The sequence below is a fragment of the Muscardinus avellanarius genome, assembly GCF_963383645.1.
Source record: "Muscardinus avellanarius genome assembly, chromosome: 11".
In the NCBI taxonomy this organism is placed as follows: domain Eukaryota; kingdom Metazoa; phylum Chordata; class Mammalia; order Rodentia; family Gliridae; genus Muscardinus; species Muscardinus avellanarius.
The window spans coordinates 97,903,466-97,918,824 of record NC_137797.1 but is presented as its reverse complement, the minus strand read 5'-3'; positions in this window follow the sequence as shown (position 1 = coordinate 97,918,824).

The window sequence follows — 15,359 nt, the reverse complement described above, 5'->3', positions numbered from 1 at the left end:
GGGCTCCCATCAGAAGAAAATTTCTTCCTTGTGTCCCCCCACCCCCTCTCTCTCAACTATACCCCATGTTCTTTCCCACAGAATCGAGTCAACATTAACCCAGTGGGACTTCAAGGTTGTCCCAGCTCCAGCCAGACCCTCTCCACCCGAGATCCACACTCCATTCTGCTACTATCAACCCATCCCTCACTTCCCTGACACACGCCTCCATCACCCTTTCCCCTTCTCTGACATACCCCTGCCTCCCCCACTTCTTGCTAACACTTGTCACACCAAAGTCCCGCTTTTGCCACTAAGCTTCCCTCTACACCCCTCCAGGTCAGGCCCTGTCTGTACCACAGACTTTAGCCTGAGTCTGGTATTACAAAGTCAGTTGCAAAGTCCTTGTGGGAAATGACCACACGCTGTCCTTTGCATGTGGATGGAACCATCAGTAACTTCTGCAGGTGATATGCAGGGAGGTATAAAATACCCAGTATAGGTATAAACTACGCCAGCTTCCACCTGTGTCTGCTAATACCGACCCCCAAGTGCAGGCTGCACCTCACAGTTGTCATGGGATCCCCTTAGGAAATCTCCAGGACCTCAGCAATTTAGTGAGACTCTCAGCACCTTCGTGACCCTGTTTCAAAAATCAAAAGGAGCTAAGAGTGTAGTTCAGAGGTAGAATGACCCTAGGTTCAATGCCCGGTGCCAAAAATGAAAGAGAAAGAAAAGAAAATCTGTGTAGAACCTGATTCCATGATTCCCCCTTATCCCCAGGAAGCAGAACCAATCAAGAGAATGAGACTGATTTTTTTTGTTGTTGTTGTTAGAACACACTGTGGTCTAATGTCCTCTCCCAGGGCTCAGCCTGGGAGAGTGTCTGCTGTGAAGGAGGTCTGATCACCCCCATGCTAAACAGCCTTTGGGCTTCTAGATCATACAGATCAGGAAGAAGCTTGGCAACTTCCCACAACCATACAATAATATTGGACCTGGACACCACCCCGACAAAGCTCTTAAAGGCACAGAAACTCCACCCACCCTGGCTCAATGCACAGTGCTCAGAGAACCCTAGCTGCGGCCTATGGGGACCCCCTTGGCCATCTGCCCCCACTACTGAATGAGTCAAGCCATCCCTGAGGTCCTGAGGTGAGACCTGAGAGCCGAGAACAGAAAGTATGTCTGCAAAAACGGGCATTACGTCCCCATGACACAGCACCGCCAGTGTTTATTAAATCATCAGCACGTGTCAGGTATCATTGCACACAACACAGATGCAGCAGTGACTTCCACGCTCGCCACCGCCCTAGAAGGCAGGGACTATTGACACCCCCTTTCTCTATGAAGAAACAAAGGCACAAAGCATTTAAGTAAATTGTCCAGTATCACACAGCTGATGAGTAGCAGGACCAGGATTCAGGATTCAAACCAGGCCATCTGGTTGCAGAGCCCATGCGCTGAACAGGACTCTGCACTGTCTCTTCAACCTCTTGGTGTCACCGTTTGATTTATTGAGATGAAAAGGATCAGAGCAAATGGGCTTGATGCACAAAAATTGTCCTACCAGTTTCTCCCCTAATCCTGTACAAATAGAAATAAAAATCCTTCCTCCCTCCCTCCCTTCTTTGCCTTCCTTTTTAACTTCCTTCCTGCCATCCTTCCTCTCTTTTTTCTTACTACTGTTCATCTATTCTCCTTGATCAGAAAAGGGTTTCAGACCCTTAGGATTCAGAGCAGAGGGCCTTCAGAGCAGAGGGCCCTCCCTGTCCCTGTATGGGAATGAGTGTTCCTGGGATATATTCTGGTTCGTTCTCTTTCTCTCTCTCTCTCTCTCTCTCTCTCTCTCTCTCTCTCTCTCTCTCTCTCTCTCTCTCTCTCTCTCTCTCTCTCTCTCTCCAGCTTATGTGACTGTGCAACATGGCTAAAAACCATTGCTGTGTGGAATGTCGTCATGACACTACAGGGGTCAAGCTGGACCGCATCTGGCAGCACCTAGGAACTGGCATTCTGGATTGGTCCTTCCTCCACTGAGGGATGCCATCGAGGGCACCACCCTCTGCACACACAGATTCTCTGAATCAGGGCCCAGAACAGTATTTTTCTCACGATCAAAATTAGGAAGAGCGGTACCACTCAGGGCTACACCTGCAGGCTCTGTGGCCATACTGGAGAGATTTTCAGGGGCTGATCTCACCTTTAACTTCACTGTTCTTCACTAATTATACTCCTCTTATATAATGTAGCTTATCCTGTTGTTTATGTGAGCACTGTGAAGTCTGACTGTGAGGCCTGGCCAGAGGAGGCTGACAACAGAAGACTTCAGGAATGGTGGGGAGATGCCTCTAACCATCCCCCTGGCCCCAGCCCCAGAGATTGACCTGCTCTGGCCGGTGTCAAGCCCACCCACTGGAGGAATACACGAGTGCTTTGTTCTCCCTCCCTAGATCCTAACCCCCCATAAAAGCCCCTAATCTGTAAGGAAGAGGGCTCCTAACACTGTCTGCCTGCCTGCCTGCCTGCCTGCCTGCCTGCCTCCCTCCCTCCCTCCCCCCCCCCCTCTCTCTCTGTCTTCTGTCTGTCTGTCTGTCTCTCTGTCAGTTGCCTCCTTTCAGGTTTTAAACCAGAATAAAATCTGTTTCTGCTGTCAAGCTTTGCTTCCTCTGACCCCTTATTTCTTGATATTTAAAACTGTTCTAAGTCAGCCTTAAAATTTTTGCACATGATGTGCTGGAGGCCGTTAACAGGATGTGTTATTATAAAAACACATTTTAAGCATCTACTGTGTATTGCTGTGGGCCCAGCGGCTTCTCCAGAGTTGCAACCAGAAGAGGGTGATGCCGGGACAAGGTACAGACGCCCAGCACAACCTACACAGCCTCCAGCACTGGACTCTCCTGTGCATAGCGGAGTGAACCGTTGCTTCAGCCGTGTCAAAGGCCACTCGTCTGTACCCAAGTCTCATCTCTTTAAGGAGAAGCACGTTCTCAATCACAACTCCAAGGGACTCTTTCTCAGTCAGAGGAAGTTACTCTCACATAGAATCGTCCAGAAGACCAGATGAGCAGAAACCGTGTGCACAAGTGTGTACGTGTGTCTACACATGCAATGGAGTGTGTGTTTACCACATTTTTCTCCAAATGGATTTGTCTCTATTTACCTGGGATGTTTTTGATTCCCCAGCCATATCCTCTTCTGTCTATTTTTCTTTCTCTTGTTTCCCTTTCCTAAAAGTCAGAAAGAATAGGCTGGCACATGCCTGTAATCCTAGTACTTGGGAGTTTGAGACAGGAGGACCACAGGTTCGAAAACAGCTTCAGCAATGCAGAGAGATTCTCCGTAACCTAGCAAGACCCTGTTTCAAAAATAAACCAAAAAAAATTTTAAAAATCTAGGGGTAACTTAGAGACAGAATGTCCCTGGGGTCAATCCTCAGTACCACACACAGAAAATATAAAATAATGCGCAGCAGAGGAAGGCTATAGGCCAGCAGGAGAGGAAGGAGTGGCCAGTCTTAGACTGTCAATGCTGAGGAGAAAGGAGAAGTAGCCTGCACTGCAGGCAGAGCCAAGGGACATTCTTTGGGCTGAGGAAGAAGAGCATGATGGGAAGGGTAGTTTAGGGTGCCCCAACATGGCCTTGTCCACCAGGCAGCTGAACTTCTCCCTGAGTCCTAGCAGGCCTGACAGAATGAACATCATTGAGATCCTGCGGGGTGTTCACCACCTGCAGAGAAGCAGCCCCAGGCTTCCTGGGTCAGAATTGGCAGAGAGAAAGTTCGTCCCTGCCCGAGATGCACTGTGGCTCCCGGGAGCTTCTCCTCCCCGCTCCATCGTGGAGGAGAAAATGCCAAAGGTAAGAAGAGCTTAGAGGCGCCTCCTCCCTGCACCCAGCCCGCTCCTGCTCAGTAACGGTCTTTGTGTAATTCGAGCAATTACCATCAAGGCTAACTAAATCACTCATTTCATTAACAACGGGGCTTGGCAGATAATGGCACAAGAGGCAATTATCAGTCATGCACAATCCAGGAAGAAGTGTGGTCAGCTGGCTAGAAACTTGAGACTGGTAGAAATCACTACTGGCTTGAGCCACTCAGTGAAGCCTGTGGCTTTATGGATTTACTGTTAAAGGTGAAGAAAGTGGGGGGAGGGGGGGAGAAAGAAAGAGATAAAGCTTGCTTTGGGTACAAACATTCACAAGGCAACTTTAACATTTCACTCTTTTGTTTTTCTTTTTTGGTACTGGGGATTGAACCCTGGGGACATTCCACCTCTAACCTACATATCCAGCCCATTTTATTTTATTTTATTATTTTATTTTATTTTATTTTATTTTTGAAACAGGGTCTCATTAAATTACTGAAGCTGGCTTCAAACCTATGATCCTTCTGTCTCAGGCTCCCAAGTACTGGGATTACAAGCGTGCACCACCATATCTAGCTCATTTCTCTGCTATTTAGGAAAATAAAACTCCAAATCCCATCATCCTCCATCTATTCCCCACTGCAGATGTGATCCTCCCAGGCCTGCCAAAGTAATCTTCCTAAAATACTAACTTTGCTGCATTAGGCTCCCAATCAGGAAATGGAAAGACGTGCCCACTGTCTAGAGGCTTCAAGTGCAGCTCAGAGCAGTGCCCAAATCCTCCCCAGGCATCAGTAGATGTTGGGATAGAGACGGTGCAGTGTCTTTATCCCAACATATTACTCGGTGGGTAATTGAGATTATTTCTCAGCCATAAAAATGGAACAAATTACAGATACATGCTACAACATGGATGAACTTCAAAATGATGATGTGAAATTAAGGTTGCCAGACACAGAAGGCCACATGCTGTTTGATTCCATTCATATACGATGTCCAGAATGCCATCTACAGAGACAGCAAGTAGATCAGTGGTTACCAGGGGTAGAGGAAGAGGAAAGAAGGAGGAAACTGGGAGTCACTGCTAGTGGGCATGAGGTTTCTTTTGGAGAAGAGGAAAGGAATCTAGAATCAGATAGAGGTGATGGTCACATCAGCCTGCCAATCTATAGAAGCCACTATAACAGGATGTGTTTTTTTTTTTTTAAATCTTCCCCAGGCTCAAGGAATGGGATAAGGTGTGGTAGGCAGATCTGGGGAAAGCTCTCCATCCATGGGCAGGAGGCTGGCCAGCACAAACCTGGGACAGGACCCGGGTTCTATTGAGGTTCAAGTACCAGAGACCCTCTTCTCTGATCTTGGGGCCAGCCCATTCACAAACCTACTGTTCAGTACCATTTAGAATTACAAAAACGTTCTCATTCTTTGCAACATTTCTGTTGGTTGGATAATAGAATTAGCTCAAAATGCTGGATGTCCCTTCTCCTGCGAGCTTACAAAGGAAGGTTTTATCTTTGATTTTACTTTGTTTCATGGGGATGGGACCCAGGGGCATTCTACCTCTTAGATATACCCCAGCCCTTTTTCCTTTTTATTTGGAAACAGGGTCTCTCTAGGTTGCTGAAAATCTTGTTAAGCTGCCAAGGCTGGTTTCAAACCTTGACCTACCAGTGTCAGCCTTCCGAGTACTAGAACTCCCAGTGTGCGGCACCAGAAAGGTGTTCTATGGCGTGTCCATCATGGTGCCTTGAAAAGAGGCAGGTTCCCCCCATCCCAGAGCCGGACCTCAGCCACGTCTGATGAGATATGTTTCCTTATTACTAAACTCACACCTCCTCTCTACATCCTGTCATTCCATCTTTTCTTCCAACTGTTATTCCATCTGATAAATCACTTGTCTAGAATTAGGAGTCTTCTCTCTCAAGTATGGATCCCTGTGCTTGGTGTTGTAAGTTCTTTGGTCTTATATAAGTGCTACCTGAAGCTACAGCTGTGATCGCTCTCAAGGCGCGTTGAATAGAAGAATAAAGACACATATGAGGATCTGGGAGTCACTGCTCTGTGCTACAGGGAGAAGATACAAGGAGATGAGGCATGTTTCAGTGGCTCTTATGACTAGAATAGCGTGGGTCTGTATGTGTAACTTTAGATATGTGTGCTAAATAATTGGTTATGTTTCCTCACAGCCATCCCTCAAGTACCTCTTTGATTCTGTTGTTCCGTCTAAAAAGTAGGGGGAACTCATCTTCAGCAGAGTTTTTAGGGATATTACTCCCTGAGCCCATGATGTGAAAGTAACTTTGTACAGTTGAGAAATGCTTCTGACTGTTACCATCTTCTCCTCTCGATTTCTTTTTATTTATCCGTGTTTTATGTTGCTGTTTGCTGCACTGAATTGGGAAGGGAAGGCAAGCCTCCAAATAAAACCACTTTGCTATTTCCAAGTAATGACTGATCTGGAAGGAAGAATTTTAGCTCTGAGAACAAAGTCGGGGGTTGTCTGTGTCTTGGTGGACCCCATGGTACTGACTAGTGAAAACAAAACTCAGGCCATGATGTGGAAAGAAGATGGGCCAGGATGATTGGGCCCCTGGGCTCTGGACCTAGCTTTTCCTCTCCCTGAATAGTCTTGAGGAAATCAGTTTTCTGGTTTTTGGTGTCTCTACCTATAAGATGGCTCTGTGTGTGTGTGTGTGTGTGTGTGTGTGTGTGTGTGTGTGTGCATGCACATGTGCACACGCATGTACATGTTACTGTGAATTGAACCCGGGGCATTCTACCTCTAGGATACAACCCAAGCCTTATTTAATTTTTTGTTTGAAAGCAGGGTCTCACTAAGTTGCAAGGGACCTCAATAAATTTCTGTGGCTGGCCTCGAACCTGCGATCTTCCTTGTCTCAGCCCCCCAAGTACTGGAGGTGTGCACTACCATGCCTGGCTTATGAGGCACTTTTGAGCTGGAGTTGAACCATCATTTTCTTCCTGTGGCTAATGGGAGGGCTGGCGTATGAAGAGAGGGTCTTCCCTTGGCCCTGCTGTGGAGTAGACAGCAGAGCATATAGTCAGAAAACACTGTCAAGTCAGAAAAGCTATGAGCCTACCTCATCCCACTGGGGTCAGGCATCCCCTACAGACTGGCCATTCTGTTTCTGCTCACAGAACCCACATAGATTCTTTCCAGTTCTACTAAGGATATTCTTAAGCAGTAGTATTTGCAGGGCCAAACGTGAGCAGTCCTGAAGTTGGCCATTGAGAGAAGGGCTCTATATAATGGTAGAGTGCACAACAGTATCAAGTTGGTGTAGAGCATGGAGAAAAAACAATCTAGAAGAATAGAGAATGGCCTGGGTGGGCCTAGACTTCACATTACATTGGTGACTTAATACTATTGAGGTCGGTTAAATGGTCCTGATGCAAGAGTGCCACACACAGTTCGGAGGAATGTGCCCAAATCATAGTACATTGGGATGTCCACCTTATATGGTGGGCCATGTGAACAAGACCAAAGAGCCTGATTAACCCCAAACTACTTATCAGAACTTCCAACAAGGAAAACACCAAGACTCGAGTTATTCTGCTGCAGTAGGTGTCAAGAGCCAAGCAACCTGAAAACTGGATGTAGTCGCCACCACAAAACCCACTTGCCAATGTGTCTGACTCCTCCAGGAAACCATTCTCTCCCACCAATGACACGAAGGGAAGGATAAATGAGAGAGGGATTTTAAGGTGTTCTTTTTGTGTACAGGTTTTCGCTACTGAGGAGGTATCACCCTGCAAGGTGGTGGGGAGGGGATTCAACCAGCTGCTAGAGCCTGTACTCAGGGATGAGAAAAACTTCATTTAATCTACAGGATGTACATTCACAGCCATATCAAAGTCAATCACTAAGCCAAACATGAGAAGGAGAGAGGAGGGGAGAGGGAAGAGGTGGGAACTGGGGGAGGGCTAAATGAGTGATGTGTGCATGTGTGCCTTCACCATCTTGCACTCCATTAAGGTGTATGACTACAAGGCACCAATAAAAACTTTTTTTTTAATCTCTTGTCTTATTATTCCCTGACACACTGAATTATGGGAGCATTGGAATTTCCTAATTAAAAATTATTTTGGGGTAGGACAGCAAAATGCATCCTAAATCTACTGGGGACACAGCCGCACTTCTTTATGAAGGGTTCCTCCATCCCACATGGAGACCCTGGCTAGTCTTTGGAGTGTGTTACATGACGCCCAAGGAACACACTTTCCAGTACCCCCTCTATCATGTGTACTTTAGTCACCTCCCCCGCCTCACTGTGACCAAAATACCTCACAAAAACAACTTAGAGCCGGGCGCGGTGGCGCACGTTTGTAATCCCCGCACTTGGGAGGCGGAGACAGAAGGATCACGCAGGTTCGAATTCAAGGCCTTGCTAGTCAAGCAGTCTAACACTGAGCTACATCCCAAGCCTTCTTTTTGACTTCTTTTTTGATTCCTAATTGTCCAGAAATGTATTCATTTTTCACATGTTTGTAGGTTTTCCGGTTTTTCTCATATGACTGACTGATTTCTAATTTCAGAATAGGAGTGGTTAGAAAAAAATACTTGATATAATAATGTCAGTCTTCTTAAATTTGTTAAGAATTATTGAAGGGCCTAATATATAATCGATCCTGCAGAATGGTCTGTGTATGCTTGAAAAGAATGCGTATTCTGCGGCTATTAGATAGAATGCTCTGTATTTATCTGTTACTGCACTGGATCTATAGTGCTAAGTCGACTACGTCCTTATTGATTTTCTGCCTGGATGGTCCATCCATTACTGAAAGTAGGCTGTTGACGTCTCCTATTATTATTGCATTATTATCTATTTCTCTCTTCATTTCTGTTCATGTATGCTTTATATATTTAGGTACCCTGATGTTGTGTATATATAATTATTATGAATTATGTAAATTATATGAATTCGATGGATTTATCCCTTTATAATTGTATGATGACTTTTTTGTCTGTTGTTGTGACAGGTTTGTTTTAAAGTCTGTTTTCTCTGATGTAAGTAATCCGTTTGATGGATTCATCCATTGGTTGCCAAATGGACTAGTGGGAAGCAGGACCTGGAGGGAGGAAGTAGGTCACGGTGGGAGGCCCTGGAAGGGTTTATCTTCTCCATAGCTCCTTCCTTCAGCAGGGGAGCATGTGCTTCTTTCTTCTCTCTCTCTCTCTCTCTCTCTCTCTCTCTCTCTCTCTCTCTCTCTCCCTCTCCCTCTCCCTCTCCCTCCCTCCCTTCCTCCTTCCCTCCCTCTCCCTCTCTATCTCTCTTCTCTCCTTCCCTCCTTCCTTTCTCTCTTCTTTCTTTCTCTCCCTCCTCTCTCCTTTTCTTTCTCCTTCCTTCCTCTTTCTTTCTCTTCCTCCTCTTCTTCCTGGCTGCAAGAGCTGAACAGCTTTCTCCACCACACCCTTCTGCCATGATGTTTCTTTCTGTCTTGGATCTGAGTAAGCATAGACCAAATCTCTGAAACCCTGAACAAACTAAATCCTTTCTCCTCTAAGTTGATCTTGTCAGGTACTTTGGTCACAGTGACTTGAAGCTGACTAAGGGTGGAAGTGTCCTTCCCACCCTCTTTAATGTGGCTTTTCCTGTCTGGGTTCCGTCACCTCTTTCCTGGATTCTTAGCTCTTAGATGTTTGTTCAATTCATGTTTCAGCGAAGCGAAGGGTGCCAGAAAGCTATGCTTGAAAACTTACTGACACTGATCCTTGTTACCTGTCTGGATTAGTGTATGTCTCTACTGCCCAGAACCTCCTGCCACATGGTAGACACTCTACAAAAGTTTGTTGAATGATTAGTGAACAAATGAATGGGCATATGAAAACCAAAACCTAGGGAATGGAGTGAGTCCAGGTGACAACCTCTGCCTGTTGGCCTAGCTGGGTTTGTGCTACATGGTCCTGACGACCCCAATATACACCATCACTAAGCCTCTCCTCCCTGGCAGCCCAGGCTGGCCAGCTGAGCCCCAAAGCAGCTGATGAGTTTCTCCCTATAGCCACCAGGGGGCAGATGCATCCTGTGAACGCGACACCAGCAGCCTGGGCTGCAAAGGCACCTTGGGCTTCAGGGTGGAACAGAATACTAAATGGCTCTGTCAAGATCTGTCTAGCTCAGAGGTCACCACAGACGTATCAGGTGGAGAAAAGACGCTAAATGCAAGTCCTGATCCTCCCGTGGGGTGCGAGGGTGAAATTGGAGTGGGCCCTCCTTTTCTCTACTGCCTCTGCCTTGGGGACTCCTAAACCAAGGGCCTGAGTCCTTCTCAGACAGGACAGTCCTTCTCTGTGTTCTTTGGGGGAGATAGACTTGGGGTCTGTTTCCTGCACCTTACTAACTAAAGTGAAGGAGGCAAAGATTCCTAACCAGAAAACTGCTGAGGAAACAGGAAACTCCTGTCCAAACAGGTCCATGGAATTGAAGCAGAAGAGAAGGAGCTCTATGTGGGTGCCTGACTGTGCTGGGGTCCAGGGTGGGCCGGGCCAGCCATCCTGGGTGCCTGTGTCCTTGTCTCGTCCTGTCTGACCTTCCAGGCATCTCCGGGAGGTAAGAATTATTCCAACTTTGCACATCAGAAGACCGAGGATCAGAGCAGTGAGTTAACTGTCCCAGAGTCTCACAGTTGATATGTGACCAGGCCAGGATGTCAAAACAAGACAGACCAGGTCCACAGTTTTCTCTGTGTCCCTCATGGGACTGCCAATCATGAGGAGACCAGGGCTTTGGAAACGAGCAAATTTGGGTGGTTTGGGAAAGGTAGTGAAGCCCCAAGGTAGGTACCTGTAACAAAGAACTTGATTGACTACTAAACCTCTGGCATATGTCAGGGAAAATCTACAAGTGTGGGTGGCTCCATGCCCATCAGGGAGCGGGGGAACAACTGGGCAGCTGAAATGCCCTGCCCAGCTGACCACAGGTGGGCTCTGGACTCGGGGGTGTTCTGGGTGAAGACGCCAGCAACTGGGTCTCATTCCAGAGGCCAAGAGATGGGAACCACCGTGTGCTCCATCCCCGGATTCTCTGGAGGACCACACAGGCTCAGGACTCCTATGGCCCTCTTACCTGGGTGGCAGTGACTTCTCTTGCCCTTTGCCTAACCTTTGAGATGCAAATTAGCCTGCTTCACTAGGGATTTAAAGTGAAAGGGTTGGAGGCCTAAAGAATACAAGATGGCAGGCTTAAAAAAAAAAAAAAAAGGGGGTGTGACCCCTGGAAAAACCAGATGTGGTGGCATAAACTTGTAATCCCAGCATTTGGGAGGTTGAGACAGGAGAATCGCGGATTGAGGCCAGCCTCAGCTACTTATTGAGGCTCTTTGCACCTCAGTGAGACTCTGTTTCAAAATAAAGAATAAAAAATAGGGCTGGGGGTATAGCTTGGGAGGTAGAATGACCCTGGGTTCCATCACCAGTACCCCCAAAAAGAGATTTTGATGGAAGTAACACAAGTTTCTATGGGTCAGAACCTCATCCTTTCTCTTGTTCTTTTGTTCTCAGCTCCAAACTCATCTTAATTCAAAGCAGGAGGAACAGACCGGGCCAGGCACTGGTCCTGTGCCAGGCAAGGGTGCGGCGGTGAGCACGGGCAGCTCGGCCCTAGTGCAGTGCGGAGGCTGGGTGATCACCTGGGTCATGGTGGAGCACCTAGCTGAGATGACCTCCATGCCAGGACGAGGCTATGCAAGGTGAAGCCTCCCACGCCCACCAATTGTTCCTTATGGGAGACAGTGAAGGGCACCTGGGCCCAGAGCACCTGCTTCGCTGTGATTGACTCTCGTGCTAGGAGCCAGGAGATATGGTGGTGATGGGTCCCATTCACCCACACCAGCCGCCCTTCCTCTGGGCTCACATGCCGGGCCAGATTGCGATGGACAGACCCGTATCCTCCAGACCCACCGAGTAGCCGGCATCTCTCACCCTGAGAAGACAGCCCCCCCCCTTTTTTTTTTCAGTACTGGGGAATGAAACCCAGGGGCATTTGACCTCCAAGCTATACTCTCAGCCCTAATTTTTATTCTTTATTTTGAATCAGGGTCTCACTGAGTTGCAAAGGGCCTCACTAAGTAGCTGAGGCTGTCCGCGAACCACGATCCTCCTGTCTCAGCCTCCCAAATGCTGGGATTACAAGCGTGCGCCACCACGCCCGGGTTAACCCATTTCTCTATCTGTGATGCCTGATCTGAACCCAGCCCATGCCAACATAATTGCTTCTTCTTCCATCACTGCATGAGGCCTTTTCAAAGCTGATGCTCTTTCCTCTAAAGAAACGCCACGTTCCCCCAATGCTCTCCTGATCACAATGACAAACAGGTCACCGTACTGTTCTCCCTGATTAAGACGGGCAGAGTAGGAGGGTGCAGCCCTGTGTTCTGCATCATCGATCAGACTGACAGACATAGCGACCCTACTCCCGGAACTGGGTCTCTGTCCAGACACAGAGGCCTGCTGCTGTGGGCAAATACATTTAAGGCTGGGGAGAAGTGGCTGGCACATAGCAGGAGCTCAGTAAATGTGAGCACCGTGGCATGTTGACAAAGCCATTCTCAGCCTCCAGAAACGCAGACTGTTCTTAGTCTGGAGCCTGATGGTCTTGGTCCTTCTTCCGCCTCTGCAAGGGGAGCCAGAGGCTGTTCTGACTGTCATAGAGGCAGCAGCAGCCGCCTGTGCCGCAGAGAAGACAGGGAGAGCATGCAGACAGGACAAGGACTGCAGAGGCCGCTGCAGCTCAAAGCGGCAGCCTAGCCTCCTTGCCTTCAGAGGTGATGGCCACTGAAAGGGGGAGGGATCCAGGCGACCCCTCAAAAGCTCTTTCAACGTGTGGAATCAGTAGCCAGTTAGGAAACCAAGCTCCTGGTCACTGCTGATGGGGCTACCAATAGGAGAGGAAAGAGGGGTGTAGACACAGGTAAAAGGTATTCTGGTTCCTATGCACCCTGGAGCTCCAGGTCACCACCCGAAGGGACTGCCTATCCCAGAAGACACCAGCTTTCCACGTATTGTGGAAGGGATTCATACAGTGGAGCTATGATTCAGAAAATGTTTTTCAGACTGCAGATTATGACCCATAGAGGGTCTTGAAAGTAACTTAGCAAGAGGCAAAATCTTTAATATAAAATGAGAACAGAATGGGATAGAAAGAGGGGTGTAGACTAGAAAAGGATGGGTAGGGCTAGAAGGTAGTCAGGGTAAGCGCTGTTTCCCAAAACATGAGCTTTCATGCGTGTTACATGTATATGCACATATAATCGTGTGTGTGTGTGTGTGTGTGTGTATGTGTGTGTGGCGTTACTGCATTATGACATAAATATAAAATACCTTTCTCACTTTGGATTGGCTTCACAAAATGTTTGAAACCTACCAGTTTGGCCGACAGGTATCCAAATCATGGTTCCAGTGACCATTGTGCTTTTGGACAACAGTTTTTGTCTTTCTGAATTTCACTTGGTTCATCTAGAAATTGAGGCTAATGACTGGCTCTATCTCACAAGACGGAGAAAATCAATTTACATCTGCCATGTAAGGTAGAGAACGCGGCATCTGATCCAAGATGCTGGGACACAAAGTACCGGGCACAAAGTGCATACCAACTAATAAATGGGAATAAATACGTATAGGATGTTGTGTGTGTAGGTACAGACATAATGTGTATATATAGGTATATATGACTATATATACACCTACATGTATGCACCTATATATACCTATACACATATATTTATATATACATATATAAAGAGCGGTGTATATCTATATCTATATCTACATATACACATACTAAGATTCCAAGGGAAATAAAGACTCCAGCAGCCCGTCTCTGTAAAGAAGCCAGCTATGTGGAGGGAATCGCATGGCCCTAAGGAAGACACCTGCCCAAGATTAGGTTCATATCTGAACCACATCATTTCTAACACACATGCGTAAGATCCCTGCTGCGGGCAGACCTGACCGTGCTTGAGGGGCTCCTTGCTTTTGCAAGAGGACGCGCTACTTGGGGGTTTCAGGAACGAGAAGGGGGAAGGGAAAATCCTGAAGACAAATCTGGACTCCCTTAATTACCCCATGGGGACTGGAGTCACAGTCTCCCTCCTCCTTCCTCCCAACGCTGCTGGAGAGACCAGGAAAGCTTCCTGCCCGGGAGACCTGCGGGAGGGAGCTGAGGTCAGGAGATGCTCCTACCCGGGCTGCTCTGTGCGGTTTATTTGTTTTCTGTTCATGTGTACACATCTCTGGCCCCCGAGGAAGGAGGGAGTTGGGGGAAGGACACGGAGCCGGGGATCTTTCTCATGCAGGGATGCGAGTGGGTTTTTATATTTAGCGGATGACTCACCGGTAGGCACATTAGTCACCGCCTCCCCACTCCGTTCTCACAGGCAGGGCTCTGGGGATCTCAGTGGGGTGACAGCAGACAGGATATTGAGAGTAAGATAGTTACGGGGGTATAAGAGACTGGGAGACCTGGGCCGGAGGAAGGGAGATTATGGTAGGAGAGCCAAGACTCACACATTCATAGCCCTCCAAGTGGCTCCCTCTTCCTCTGCAGGTGGTCCACAAGCCCAGCACTCATGCACGAGCTTCCAACGGCAGTGACAGATGGCCAGAGAAGAGCGAGCCATCAGAACACGCCTGGGCCAGGCGCCTGAGCAGGGCATAACAAGAGAGCACCGGGAAAGATGATCCTGTGCCAGGAGAGAGGAAGCAGGGCATCTGAGGTCCAGGGCACAGGCTCCGCCCGTGACAGAGGACCCCAGAGAGTGCATGTGCGGGGAAGATGCCAGCCCCAGCCTAGGCCTGCCCCATGTGATGTTCTCTGCAGGGCTCCAGAGAATCTTCCAGTAACAGAGCCCAGGAAGCTCTCATACATGTTTAAGTGAGAGCTCTCAGGTCTGCATGTAGAGTACAGACCCCTGAAGCTTGACTTCTGACCAATGTGGGACCCGGGCAAAGCGGTGCTTGTCTCTCTGCCTCAGTTTACCATCGGAAACATGAAAGGTCCCCTGAAAAAGGGTTGTTTTAATATGTAAAAGCCAGGAAAGCCGGGCATGGTGGCTCATATTGTAATCCCAGCATATGGGAGGCTGAGACAGGAGGATCGCAGGTTCGTGGCCAGCCTCAGCTACTTAGTGAGGCCCTTTGCAACTTGGTGAGACCCTGTTTCCAAATAAAGAAGAAAAAATAGGGCTGAGGGTGTAGCTCGGAGGTAGAATGCCGCTGGGTTTTATCCCCAGTATAAATAAATAAATAAATAAATAAATAAATAAATATAGAATAAAATAAAATCCAAGAAAGAAGCCGGGCATAGTGATACACGCCTGTAATCGCAGGACTTGGGAGACAGAGAGGAGGATGGAAGGCTGGAAGTACAGGGAGATTAAGCAAGATATAAGAACAAGTAGCTGATCCCTAGAGAGGAAAATGAGTGGTGTACAATCATCACAAGAGCAGCAGAAATCACACCAAGACCGAGTGCACCCAGGGGCAATCTACATCTG